General features: G+C 46.1%; 1 protein-coding gene across 4 annotated transcripts in view; it reads left to right on the top strand.

Moving 5' to 3' along the window:
* Window positions 1–13,329: 13,329 nt before the first annotated feature.
* Window positions 13,330–14,518, top strand: part of DTNB (dystrobrevin beta) — a 1,293,049-nt gene continuing 1,291,860 nt past the window's right edge. For all 4 annotated transcript variants that reach the window (XM_086928107.1, XM_086928108.1, XM_086928109.1 and 1 more), the window contains exon 1: window positions 13,330–13,437. The gene's annotated coding sequence lies outside the window, so the exon portion shown is untranslated. The remainder of the gene's footprint in view (window positions 13,438–14,518) is intronic.

Here is a 14,518-nt window from a genome sequence, read left to right on the forward strand (position 1 = left end):
TTTTATTGCAGGTGTAAGATTTTTGAAGGGAAAAAGGAGTTGGGTGTCGTCAGCGTACGACACGGGGGTGAACCCGAAAGATCTTGCTAAGTTGGCGAGGGGGGCCACATATATGTTGAAAAGTGTGGGGCTCAAGCAGGAGCCCTGTGGCACTCCCTTATTGAGCTCCCTGTGAGTGGATTTATGGGAGCCCAGCCTAACTTCTTGGGACCGACCAGACAGAAAGCTCTCCAACCACGCCAGAGCCTCTCCTTCTATGCCTACCTCCTTTAGGCGATGGAGAAGCACCCTGTGAGACACCGTATCAAAAGCGGCGGAGAGATCCAACAGCACCAGAATCATAGAGCAACCATCATCCAGTGCCATTTTGATGTTATTGGTCACTGTTTGAAGTGCTGATTCTGTGCTGTGGTTCGGCCTGAACCCAGATTGAGAATAGTCCAGGCCTTCCGTCGCTTCCAGATGTTGAGAAAGATAGGTGTTCACGTGCTTCTCCGTGATCTTGCCTAAGTACGGTAGAAGAGAGATGGGACGTAGGTTGGAGAGGTCTGTCCAGGGAGATGATGCCTTTTTTCTTATCGGGTTCACCACTGCCTTTTTCCAGTCTGCTGGGACCTGGCCTGTCCTGAGGGAGATGTTAACCACTTCGAGTACGTGGGGACCCAGAAGAGAGATCATAGGGCCAACCATTTTAGCAGGAATGAGGTCATTAGGGGACCCTGTTTTTATATGACTGCAGAGGGTGAGGAGCTCTGTGTTATCAATCGGAGGGAAGGATGTCAGAGAAGGTTTGTTGTATATGGCAGGAGTCAGGGTTGAACATATATTGGTTTTATTTGTGTTGTTATTATTGGCTGCTACTATTCTATCATAGATGGTATTGATTTTATCTTCGAAGAATAGAGAGACTTTATCGCATAAATCCTGCGAAAAGTCATCGGAACTTTCACATGCAGTAGGTTTTATAAAATTCTGCAGAATATTAAAAAGTTCCTTAGAGCAGTTGCCCGCTTCTGCTATCTGTTGTGTTAATTGTTGTTTTCTGGCCAACTTTATATTTTTATAATACTCTGATTGAGCATTTGGAAAAGCTGTTCGGCTATTATCCGTTTTAGTTTTCCTCCAAGCCTTCTCAGCTCGTCTCCATTTTTAGGTCTCGCCTGTCGATGCGCATGCGCATCGAGCAAGGCGAGAGTATTGCGAGTTATCCACTCTTTATCCACACTGCAAGGAATCGTGGCGATTCCTTGCAGTGCCCGTGACTTTTAAGGTCAATGCGCATGCGCATTAAGCTTATGCGCATGCGCATTGACCTTAAAAGTCACGGGCGCGTGCATGTCCGTCTTTGTTTACCCGCTCCGCCCCCTCCCGCCGTGTCGCCTTGCCTACTCTCTTCCACAGCCTCCCCCAGCTCCGCCCCCTCACTACTTGATTGCACGGCCGCTAGGCCATGCCTCCCCTACTCTCCTCCCCCCTCCTCCTCTCCTCCCCTGCCATGCCCCTGATCTAGATTGTCCCCGTGTCCCTCTCCGCCCCCTCACTACTTGATTGCACGGCCGCTAGGCCGTGCCTCCCCTACTCTCCTCCTCTCCTCCCCTGCCATGCCCCTGATCTAGATTGTCCCCGTGTCCCTCTAGCCCTCCTCTGTCGCACCGTGTGCCCCTCGGCAGCGGCCTGGTGTCTCCGCCGCCAGCTCTCCCGCCACAATCCGAGCCCAGAGCTTCGCAGGAAGCTGCGGCGGCACCGACTGCTCCGTTAAAATATCCGCTTGTTTCTTAACCTATCATATGCACATTCCCACACCGGCTGCCAGCAGACTCGCTTCAACTGGGGTGTGTGGTTGCAAAGTAGGCTTAGTTTAAATAAAACGCAGCGTCCATAGACTGCCTTGTATATTTCGGATTTCCTAGTGTGCGCTACGGGAAGGAAAACTAAACCTCACTACGAGAAATACATTCTTTACGACCACAAAGCGCTTCCCTCCCACTCGCTCACTTCCCTTCTCTCCCGCCCCCCACCCGACTTGAAATTTCATTCGGCCCGCTTCCCTCCCACTCGCTCACTTCCCTTCTCTCCCGCCCCCCACCCGACTTGTTGTCTCTGTGGTCCTTTGGTTAGGCGACTCCTGTGCCACTAAAACATCTGATGAATGCTCTTCGTATAGTAGGTTCCCACCGGGTGGATATACGGCTACATGTACCCATATTCCGGGTTGTTTTACAAGGGATAGGTCCTGCCCCGTGCGCCTCGTTGCGCAGAGCGACCGACGGCTGGTACATGGGCTCAAAATAATTATGACAGTATTTTAGACATCTTTTTAATTATAAGCACATAGTTCAATGTACTGTTTGTTCAAACACGTTCGAAGGGCGTCCAAATATTTTTTTCTTAACCTATCATATGCACATTCCCACACCGGCTGCCAGCAGACTCGCTTCAACTGGGGTGTGTGGTTGCAAAGTAGGCTTAGTTTAAATAAAACGCAGCGTCCATAGACTGCCTTGTATATTTCGGATTTCCTAGTGTGCGCTACGGGAAGGAAAACTAAACCTCACTACGAGAAATACATTCTTTACGACCACAAAACCCATGAAGACGATCTGCTTCACAGGGCCGATTTACAAGGAGCGTGTGTTTTTAAGATCACTGCATATGAGCCATCGCTAGAATTAGACACCGAAAAAGAAACTCTTGAATTAGTGTTTGAGACCTAACTTTTGCAGTTACCCAGGGCTTCTTCGCTTGCGTGTTCCTCCGAGCAGGTACTTACTTATCGGGGCCTTCAGCCAACCCCCTGCCCCCTCCCCTTCCCGCCGTGTCGCATTTCTCCTCCCCCCTCCCCTCTCTTCCCTCCAGCTTGTTTTTTGTTTATTTGACCCGCTCCGCCCCCTCCCCTTCCCGCCGTGTCGCATTTCTCCTCCCCCCTCCCCTCTCTTACCTCCGGCTTCTTTTTTTTTCTTAACCTATCATATGCACATTCCCACACCGGCTGCCAGCAGACTCGCTTCAACTGGGGTGTGTGGTTGCAAAGTAGGCTTAGTTTAAATAAAACGCAGCGTCCATAGACTGCCTTGTATATTTCGGATTTCCTAGTGTGCGCTACGGGAAGGAAAACTAAACCTCACTACGAGAAATACATTCTTTACGACCACAAAACCCATGAAGACGATCTGCTTCACAGGGCCGATTTACAAGGAGCGTGTGTTTTTAAGATCACTGCATATGAGCCATCGCTAGAATTAGACACCGAAAAAGAAACTCTTGAATTAGTGTTTGAGACCTAACTTTTGCAGTTACCCAGGGCTTCTTCGCTTGCGTGTTCCTCCGAGCAGGTACTTACTTATCGGGGCCTTCAGCCAACCCCCTTCATCCTTTTATCTGTTGTTGTGCCATTCACCTTTTTCTTCCACCCACAACAGCGTCCAACCTGGGTGAGTGGATCACTCCACTTCAGCCATTGGCTACCTTCACTGTGAGCGGCCGTACTCTACACTTTCCAGAGGAGCACATCTGCACACAAACCAGTTCTCTTCAATGCCAAGGACTGATATCATATGGCAATGTGTGCTTTTCGAGGGCAATATAAATATTTTTGCTTTTAGACATTTGCTTCCTATTGATTAGGGTCCGGCAGCTCCTTCTGCAGTGAGGTTCCACAAAAACCATGACTATCATGACAAAACAACGATTGAAAATGCCAAAAAGCTGTCAGCCAAAGCCAGACATATTGGCTTTGCAAGTGCTTGTTTTCATTGCTGCGTACGCATTCTTTGCCAGTCAGTTAGGATGGAATTCCGTTTGCCGGGCAGAAATGAAAGGACAGTTAGAGGAACATGTTCAACCCGGGAACTAGAGACCCTCATACTTTTTCAGGAAGTTTTAAGGAATGCATCCGCAGATATACCATCAGTTGATAGTTCAGCTGCTCGAAGAATGTTTAAAACAAACAAAGATCAATCACTTCATTGCTGGAAGATGAGAACATGTCTTCTCGAAACATGATGCAAGACATCTGAAAGTAAGGCCTGGCATTCTCGAGCACAGAATCTCATCTGCATGTGACAAATGCAATGTTTTACTGTTAAACACCTGCTGGTGTTAAAAAAAAAACAAAAGTCAGCCTCAACCCCTCACTCACCCTCACTCTCACTCACCCTCACTCACCCTCACTCACCCTCAACCCCTCACCCACCCTCAACCCCTCACCCTAACTCACCCTCACCCTCACTCTCACTCACCCTCACTCTCACTCACCCTCACTCTCACTCACCCTCACTCTCACTCACCCTCACTCTCACTCACCCTCAACCCCTCACTCACCCTCAACCCCTCACTCACCCTCACTCACCCTCACCCACCCTCACCCTCACTCACCCTCAACCCCTCACCCTCACACAGTGCAATAGGTCTCGGAGCATTTGAGTTAGAGCTTTTAGAATTGTTTATGGCTTTTTTTATTTGTAATTCTTTAGCATTGGCTACAGGAAACAAAAATGCTAAAGATTTACAAAAAAAACCCATAAACAATTCTAAAAGCACTAACTCTAATGCTGCGAGACCTATTGCATTTCCAATGCTTGTTGTTTCCCTGCTCTCAATTCCTTAGTATACCAGCTTTCTTGTTTCGACACCGGATACTGTTTTTGTCTTTTTAAAGGAGCTATAATATTGATGGCTTGTTTAATAGATTCATTGAGTTTGGCTAACGCCATATCTATTGTGTCTGATTCCTGAATATTGGGATCTGTCCATGCTTCTTGGACTTTATTAACAGTTACTTTGTGCCATTGTCGTCTCCATGAGGGGGAGGAAAGTGCATTTTTTGCTGGTCTTGCAGGAGTTAATAGTATGAATTCCAGCAAAGAGTGATCTGTCCATGATATGTCTTTGGCCGGTGAGCAGATTACTTTGGCACAGTTGGAGAAAAGTAAATCAAGCATGTGTCCTCCTATGTGGGTAGGACCGTGATTTTGTAGTTCTAAGCCCAAATTAAAAAGATCTGTGATTAGAGCCGTGGATTCGGTCAATATTGGTCGATCTACATGTATGTTAAAATCACCCAGAAGAAGAAAATCTTCTTTCGATTTTAAGTGGGGGGCTAATATTTCTTGGAGGGTGAGTGCAAAGTTGGGGTTTGGTCCTGGAGGGCGACAAACCAAGGCCCCTTTCCAGGTAAAATGGTTTGTCAGAAAAATTTTAAAAAGCAGAATTTCTAGCTGCGAGTTTAAGTGTTGTTCAATGATGGTAAGTTGTATATGGTCCTTGTGTATAATTGCCAATCCGCCTCCTGTTTTAATGTCTCTGTCTAGATGTTTAATCTTGTATCCGGAAGGAATCCCCATTGCTATTGCTGTGATTGTGTGGGGTTTTAACCATGTTTCCACAAGAAAACATATGTCCGGTTGGGTAGAATAAATTAGATCCCAGACCTGGTGTTGGTGTTTGGGTAAAGAGCGTACATTTAGAAGGAAACTCTTCAAGCCCTTTGGGGGGGTATTAGAGTCTGGGGGGGGAGCGTTATTATTAGATAGGCGCTGACATTGTTGACAGGAGAATCCGCCCTCAATGCGCAGCCAAGGTATGATTGTGCTACAGCGAGTTGGTGGTCTAAGGCTTAATAACGTTTGGGCGGAAAAGGTAAGTGTATGGTTGCCCTTACCGATAGTTGCTCGTAGAGCAGGGACAGGGTCCATCGCCCCTCGCCCCGTCCTGTCGCGGACGGGCGCAGACGGGCTTTTCTTCGGCGCTTCTTAGGCGCGCTCGAAGGCGCCCCCTGCGTGCAACCGCTGCGCGCTTGAAGGAAGGGCGTGGCTAAATAGCCCGGAGTGAGGTAGCCACTAGAGCGCTAACCTCAGCTCCGGCAAAACCGGAAGTGCTGCCTGGCTCTTGCCTGTCCGCCCTCCGCTCAACGGCACTGCTTGCCGAGTCGGACCGGGGCGGGCAGGCTGCAATATCGAGCCCAGGCGATCTGTTTGTTGGGAGAGAATGCAGGTATTTAAAAAGACACGTATAACTGTCAGAAACTAAATATTGCAGTCGACTATTAAAATCAGTCCCCAATTGTTCTGCTTCTCGCAGCCCAAACGTGGGAAGTTGGAACACTCTATACTCACTTGCAGGTGCAGCAGCGGGTCCGGGAGAGACTGCCACCGTCTCCCTACCGCGTGCACCCGAGAGTCAGGCCGGCCTAAATAGCCCGGAGTGAGGTAGCCACTAGAGCGCTAACCTCAGCTCCGGCAAAACCGGAAGTGCTGCCTGGCTCTTGCCTGTCCACCCTCCGCTCAACGGCACTGCTTGCCGAGTCGGACCGGGGCGGGCAGGCCTCAATATCGAGCCCAGGCGATCTGTTTGTTGGGAGAGAATGCAGGTATTTAAAAAGACACGTATAACTGTCAGAAACTAAATATTGCAGTCGACTATTAAAATCAGTCCGCAATTGTTCTGCTTCTCGCAGCCCAAACGTGAGAAGTTGGAACACTCTATACTCACTCGCAGGTGCAGCAGCGGGTCCGGGAGGGACTGCCACCGTCTCCCTACCGCTATCATGTACAGAGCCCAGCTGGGCCTTACTCCATGGTAATTTAATTAAATTAATTTTTTAACGTTTGAGCATAAATTGGATGGTCCAAACTCGCCTTATGTACTAAAGTGCAAATCCTTTATTACATTTTTTTCACAACAAAACGGCCCCACCTCCCTTCCTACCCCTTGTAGATGTCCTGATGAAGACCCCGTGAAAGGACTCAACATAGCCTGTAGTTAGGGGTCGAAACGTCGACGGTTATTCCTCTCCTTGGACTTCCGGCACATGCCCCGATATTTTTGAATTTTGTATGTGACCGTGAATGTCATCTTTTGAACAGTTTCCAACATATGCCTTGAATCTGGGCTTTGCACCATAATTGTCATGATTTTGATTGCAATATTGTAATTTATTTCTCTTGGAACTGTGTTTACTTTCCTTTGACTTGACACTCCCTTGAGCACTTCCTTCCCTCCTCCCCCCCCCTTTTTTCCCCCCTTTGGGGTTTTCAAATGTCAAATTTTATGTGATTGTAATTTGCCATTTGGCAACTACGTATTGTTGATTAATAAATGACAATACCTGTAAACTCTTTGTATCATTGAATTATCTAGAATATTCCCAGTGTATGTAGTTATACAATACACCTCTCTTGCGGGGACCCCCTTATATATGTACCATGGAATAGCCGAGCGCTATAGAAGAAAAAGATTAACATAACATAACATAACATAACTATATGTGGTTATGTTATGTTGCCAGTACATGATGCTCCTCTGTCTCATGCTGTCCCACTCCTGTGACACCTCGTTTACGCTGTCGTTTTTTCTGACAGGCAACGAGGGGAATAAACAGGATCAGTGAGGCGGATGCGTGATCTGCGCGAAGAAAGAGGAAGAAGAGGAAGAGAGGACTGGCTATCTATTTGTGGTAGACATGGTGGAAGGACTGTCGATTGGAAGTACAGAAGAGACTCTTGGGAGTTGTGGTTTTCTGGACTGTTAGATCGTTTCTTCAAATGCTCTTTTGGATTGGAAGCATTTTTTCACTGTTTGAATATTTTCCTGAGCTGCTGTGGAGTTTTTATGTTAATAAAGCAAAGGAAGATATAGCATAATCCTCGCCTCAGTGTCCTTAATAGAATTGAAACTTACCGTTACGTAAGCTAGGCAAATTTCGATTCCAGATAATGGTGAGGCTATTATCAAATATATTAACAACTTAACTAACATTGTGAGTGAGGTTGATCCATTTGGAGAGCCTGGAGTTTGGGAAAAGATTGGTTAATGGGAAAGCTAAACATGTATTAGTGAAGATTGATAGTTCACTAACAATAAAAGCAGTAGATATGATGAGTGTTTGTCTAACATTCATGTTTTGTTATTCGGTTTTTGTTATGGGTTCTATGTGTAATTGCAAGAATAAGAAGAAGACGATGAGATGGCATATGAAGGAGGAAATTTCTCTTGACGAAAGTTAGGAGATCTATGACAGTATGAAAGCATTGATAAAGAAAGAAATAGTGTTGAAATCAATGATAACTAAGTTGTAAATCTTTGATAGTGTGATAATTGTCATTATTATAGAGGGGATTGTTGGAGCATATATATTTATAATAAAATATTGTGCCTACTTTAGGTTTACTTTAATTGGTATGATTTGGCTACATTCAAAATAGTGCATGTTTGTGTACATGAACACTGCACGTTCATGTTTTCATTCTGTTTCAGAAAATCATTTTAATTCAGCTGCAACTCATGGTCGCTACATGGGTGTAAAAAAATGATGTTTCACTAGCTTCCCCAGGAAAGGATGTTCTGATGTTGCAACACTGCAAGGCCACTCAGCTGAACTTCCGTTAACCAATGATGATAATAAAAGCAGTTCATTGCTTCGGATGTGTCTAGTATTAGCAACAAATTAAGTGCACTGTTGCTCAATGAAAGTTTTATTTTAAAATAATAATGTTATGGTGCTATGTAAGTAACATTTTGGTACTGCACATTAACGTAATGTCAGGCTATTAAAATGGTGTACTTTCTTTGTCCAAAACAATAAAGATGTGCTGTTTTGGGAACAGTCAGGATTTTTTACATTTTAATTTTAACTTAAGGGCAGTGAGTAATGGCATAATTTATCTTTCAAATTTTAGGGAGACAGATATTATGCCAGTCCGCTTGACACTTAGAGAGGGATAGATTACCCTTTTGCTTATGATTTGGTTATACTAATTTCCTAAATTTTTGGCATTCTGTAATTATCATTTTGATATTTGAATAAATAAATAAAACTGAGATTAGTGGCTCAAGCCGTTTCCCTTATGTTATTGTCTAAATCTATGACACCAGGATTTCTCCCTTTCCCTCGACTTGACATCCATAAAATTAGAAATCTTTGGGCGTCAACAGCTGTGTAATCATTAGTCCGCCTCAGACCTCTTTAATCCATCACCAGGCAGTCCTTGTCTTTTCATTTCACATTAGCAAGCTATTTTTTTCCATCCCTGCTTTCTCTCTTTTTCACCTTTTTTCCCCACTTTCGTGTTTTTCTTTCCCTCGTGCTCTGGATCAAGGTCTGTTACGAAAACTAAGTGCTGGTGGGCCCTTACTGCAAACGGTGGCTCAAAGTAAGCACTGACTTGACCCTGGCTACTTAAGAGAGTTGGGTCCAACGAATAGGTTGCATGGACAAGAACAATTTTCTCAAGTTCTCTCACATATCCATGACAACCTGGGATATGCAGTCACCACCAGCTAGAGAGAGTTTCATTGGAACAATTCAAGTGGAAGATTGAAAGTGTTTTATATCAACTACACATATGAGTATTGAATAAAAATCTCTCTTAACATAACATGATAATAAAATGTACGTCCTTACCAGCCCTGCCAAATGCCATGCATTGAAGGTTAGCCTAACACATTTTAATGCTTGGCCCAGCTTTATCGCACTGAAGTTAAAAGTCACGCAAAAAAGAGCCCCTCTTGGAACGCTCATGGCACTGTCTTTTGTCCGCAAGACATAAGATGCATGTACCAGCCCCCTGGCCTTGTGATTAGGGGGATGGTCTACAGGATGTCAGAAAGCACAGAAAGGGAAATATTTACCCTTTCCCAATCCTTTTCAGGCGTGAGCGAGGCAGGTGCCCTTACACAAGGGCTGGAGGTGCTGGAGTGTGATTGGGACGGTGGAACGGGGGAAGAACAGGCCATTGCTTTTCTTTGCCTGCGTGAATACAACATACACCTGAATCCCAAATGGCTAGGGGAGGGGACAGAGAACCAGTGAGCCGCCTAGTTTTTGCCATTCGCTTTCCATGCCAATCCTAACCTGGCCTGGTTCAGTTTAGCACATTGGTGATGAACCAGATGTTGCTTTCACGAAAGTGCCATAGGAATTCCGACTTTTTTGGGTGGTAGCTGTCCGTGGTTACTACACATTGTCATTGATAACGGTATGGCTTAAAAAAAAATTCTTTTAATTGAAATGTGACTAGGCATAGTACCAAAGTTTATTAAACTATATTCATGCTTTCAAAACATTTGTTTTATTGGTTATTGCGATGCTAAATATATCTGCAAGGTGATCCTGATAGCAAAATTAAGTACGTTAATGATCTTGTGTAGGCACTTTAGGAGCATTGGGCAGTTTTATACCACAACATGGGCTAATTTGAGAAATCTATCTCACTACATTGGCTTAACCGTTCTTCTCTATTCAGTTCTCGGTTCTCTTTTGTTCATCACTACAAGTGCCACACAAGGTCACAAGGTCACAGTTCACAATCCATGGTATGGCAGGACGTGCGTTTCATAAAGAAACTTTATAAGAAACAAATTTGGATTGAAAAAAAAACACGAGGTCACTGATTTTTGGACAAAAATAATACATAATGCAAAAAAATCTGATTCCAGAGCGTTCTGGATGCAAGTAAATACACTTAACAGATCATCTAGCCCTATATGCATGACCTGCATTACTGAAAAGGCATGGACACAGCATCTAGTTGATACCTTCTCAATAAATCCTATGAAATCTCCTGCGCAAACAGAAATTTCAGCATTTAAAAGATCCAATGCAGATACAACAGCGCTTGATCTTATTAACATCAATCAGCAAGATCCAGAACCATATGAGGAAGCAGACATACTACAAATAATAAAGAAAAGCAGGAAAGATAGTGCACCAGGACCGAACGGCGTTCCTCAGGCAATTTACAAAGAGGATCCTCACTTCTGGGCCAGCAACTTTTACAAATTGTTTTGGATAATAAACATTGGTGGTCGGATTCCGGAAAGCTGGCGAGGGGGAATCATCAACCAAATCTACAAAGGTGGAGACCGAAAAAATTCCGTAAATTACCGCCTGATAGCACTCATTGACGCCGAAGCAAAGTATTATGCCTCATCGGTATTAGCCGACCTAACAAAATGGTATGACAACAACAACAAAATACCTGTAAACCAGTCAGGGTTCCGCCGTGGCATAGGTACCATGGCAAACGCCATAGCGATAAGCCTGATTGCCGAAAAAAGCCTTCAAAATCATCAAGTACTACACTTATGCTTTGTGGATTTTAAGGCGGCTTTTGACCGTGGCAGCCGGAAATTACTCTGGGCAAAATTGAAGCAGCAGGGCCTGCCGGACGCGATCTTAAACCCAATAATGGACCTATACACCAACACCTGGATGCAGGTAAAGATTGATAACGACAATCGGCTCACGAGGAAAATCGGCACCTGTGAAGGTCTAAAGCAATGCTGTGTCTTGGCCCCCCATCTGTTTAACTTATTCATGGCCGACTTGACAACAAGGCTTGATGGGATTAATGCACACCCCCCATGCCTAGGAATATTGCCCCTCACGCATCTCTCCTACGCTGATGACGTTGTTCTCCTTAGTCAGACGAAAACAGGACTGAAACGTCTCATAAACGAACTGGCTGAATACACCAAACAGAACCTTCTGCAAATAAACACCACGAAAACAAAGGTCATGATTATAACTCACTGTCGTACAAAAGTACTGAATTATACAATTGACAACAACAAATTGGAAGTAGTGGACAGTTATAAGTACTTGGGAATATACTTGTATAGACGGTTTACCTTCTCCGCGCACTTCAATGACATTGAGAAGAAAGGAACAGCGCTACTCCATGCATTTAGCAGTTTATCTAAGTCGCTTAACGGCCCTCTGTTCACCCCCCTCTTAACAGTCATCAAAGCCAAGCTACTTCCAACAATAGCTTATGGCAGTGTGGTACATTGTGGAAAGAGCGCGTCGCTCTTGGACAAAATCCAAACAAGGGTGTATAAATGCATATTCAGATTGCCATGCGATGCCTCACCCGCCCAGGTTCGGCTTGAATTTGGATTGAAGTGTCAAGCACTGCAAAAAAAATACGACACAGTTAGATTCTGGTACAATGTGTGGCTGAACCGTGAGACACAAATTAATCTTGCTATCTGGGAAGCCATGCAAAGCAACCCAAACTCCCAGTACGCAAAGTATTTAAAATCCTCCCTAGAAATCACAGCGCTCGCGTCATTGTGGCAAAAGAAGTTACCAGTGTCCTCATTCAAACAGGCTGCAAAAAAGGCAGCTAATTGGCACTCGTTGATTGATGATAAAACAATCCTGAGACAACGCTCACACTCCTGGATGATAATCCAATCATACAAGAAGCTGGCCCCGGCACCCTATCTAGGGCTAGCCTTTTCCTCACATTTGAAATCCAAATACCTAACCCTACGAATGGGTAATTTGCCAACAAATGCTGACCAACCGGGCTGGAGGACACCAGGCTCAAAGGAGTGTAACCTATGTGGCGCTGCGGTACAAGACCTCATTCATCTGATCTGCATTTGCCCGCAACTAGACAGTGAACGTCGGCACCTGCTCAAGGCAAAATTCAATAAACTGGGAATCCGCACATGCCGCTCAGCCATAGTCCAAGTGTTGGACTCAGCGGACCCTCAATTTATCTGTCGAACAATTAAATATGTTATCAATTTTGAAAAAAAACAGAAATTGTGTCAAGACCTACTACAAACTTGATCTTTCTGAACTTTTTAACCTGTACTATATAGAAATTTGAATAAGCACTTACAATTTTTTTATACCAGTACCAATATTATGTTTACCTTTTAAAAATTTCGTTTTATTATTCTATAAGAAAGTGCTTTCTCCGATCCATCTTAAATCAATGTTGCATCTCATGTAATGGTTTTTATTAACTACACAATAAAGAATTTTTACCAGTCTTACAAGTGCCACACATAATGCATTCATTCATATGAGGCACATAAGAAGATTGAATTTATGGGTTGACACACATAAGCAGTCTCAAACCCTGGCAGCTATGCCTTACCTGTTCCTGAGTGGTGATATACTGTCTCTTATTAGCTCTAAATATTGTTTTAAAAAAAGCTTTAAAAGTTAGGAGGTTTGGTCTATTGCAGGAGTGAATCCCACAGCCAGTAGGTTTTCAATAATTCCATCCGTTTGCTCCACACATGAGGTCATGGCTCCAGTAGTAGAGCCCACCTGGGCGCACCAGCTCGTGCCCGCCGGTCACACAGAGAACAAAAGATGGCGCCGCAGGCCGGAGCCCCTTGGTGAACTACACTGGCCAGGGAGCAGCGCGAGAGGCGCCGCCGGTGCGTCATGACGTGCCGCTAACGGAAAAAAAGGTGCACTGGCATTGTTGGTGGTGGTGTCGGAGGACCACAGGAGGAGGGAGGGAGGGATGGAGGGCTCGGCGCGCGCCGCGGACAGATGTGCGCGTGTGTGCACGCGCCGGGCGAGGGGCGGGAGGTGGTGATGCGCGCGGCCGCGCGCGCTCCGAGGCAGAAGTGAGACCGGGCGCGTGAAGGAACCGCCGCAGCCGGTGCGAGCCTGGGGGGCAGCCCGAGGTGAGAGGGGAGGGAGAGGCGGCGGCAGTGGTGGTCCAGGGGCCGGGGATGCGGGAGGCAGCGCCGCTCAGCCTCACTTCCTGATGGAGCCGCAGAGGTGTGCAGCGTGTCGTCTGACAGGGGCAGGCGGATGGGCTGCGTGTGCCCCACCTGAGTTCTGGTGGGGTCTCTTTCTCCCTGCCAGAGGCCGGGGGCATGGTTGTGTTGGGGATCTCTCCTGCTAAGTGGGGGTTGTACTGTGGAGCACACCTCTCTTTTGGAACTATGGGGTGACCCCCCCCCCCCCCCCCCGTATTTAGGAAAGGGTTGCAGGCCTGATAAACCCGTGTGTTGGTTGCACCAGGGTGTTCTCACCCGGCTGAGCTTCGGGTGCTGGTTGAGGGGGGGGGGGGGGAGGGTTGTGCTGCCAGGGCCATGGTGATGTAGTGACTACTTGGGTTGATGTGATGCTCAGCTTGAGTATTGCAGTGTTGATTGTAAGGGAGCTGTGATGCTAAGGTGTGGATGCTGTGCTGCCAGGGTGGTGCTGCTGCTACTGCTTGGGTGGATGTAGTGCTTAGGTTAGGGTAAAGTGATATCACTTGGGCGGCCACTGTGGTGCCAAGGAGGAGGTACTTGTTGAACCAGAGACTTGTCATCCTTCTGAGCTTTGGGTGCTGTGCTGCCAGAGCTGGGGTGGTGGTGCTGCTAGTGCTTGGGTTTATGTAGTGCTCAGGTTTGAGTATTGCATTGTTGCTTGGGAGGGAGCTGTGATGCTAAGGTGTTGGTGCTGGTTGCACCAGAGGTTTGTCATCCTTCTGAGGTTTGGGTTCTGTGTAGGACGGGTGCTGTGCTGCCAGGGTCGTGGTGCTGCTACTGCTTATGTGGATGTAGTGCTTAGGTTAGGGTAAAGTGATGTCACTTGGGAGGCCACTGTGGTGCTAAGGAGGAGGTGCTTGTTGAACCAGAGACTTGTCATCCTTCTGAGCTTTGGGTGCTGTTCTGCCAGGGCTTGGGTGGTGGTGGTTCTGCTAGTGCTTGGGTTTTTGTAGTGCTCGAGTTTGAGCATTGCAATGTTGCTTGTGAGGGAGCTGTGAATCTA

This window comes from Lissotriton vulgaris, chromosome 6 (assembly GCF_964263255.1).
Source record: "Lissotriton vulgaris chromosome 6, aLisVul1.2, whole genome shotgun sequence".
NCBI classification, from domain to species: Eukaryota; Metazoa; Chordata; class Amphibia; order Caudata; family Salamandridae; genus Lissotriton; species Lissotriton vulgaris.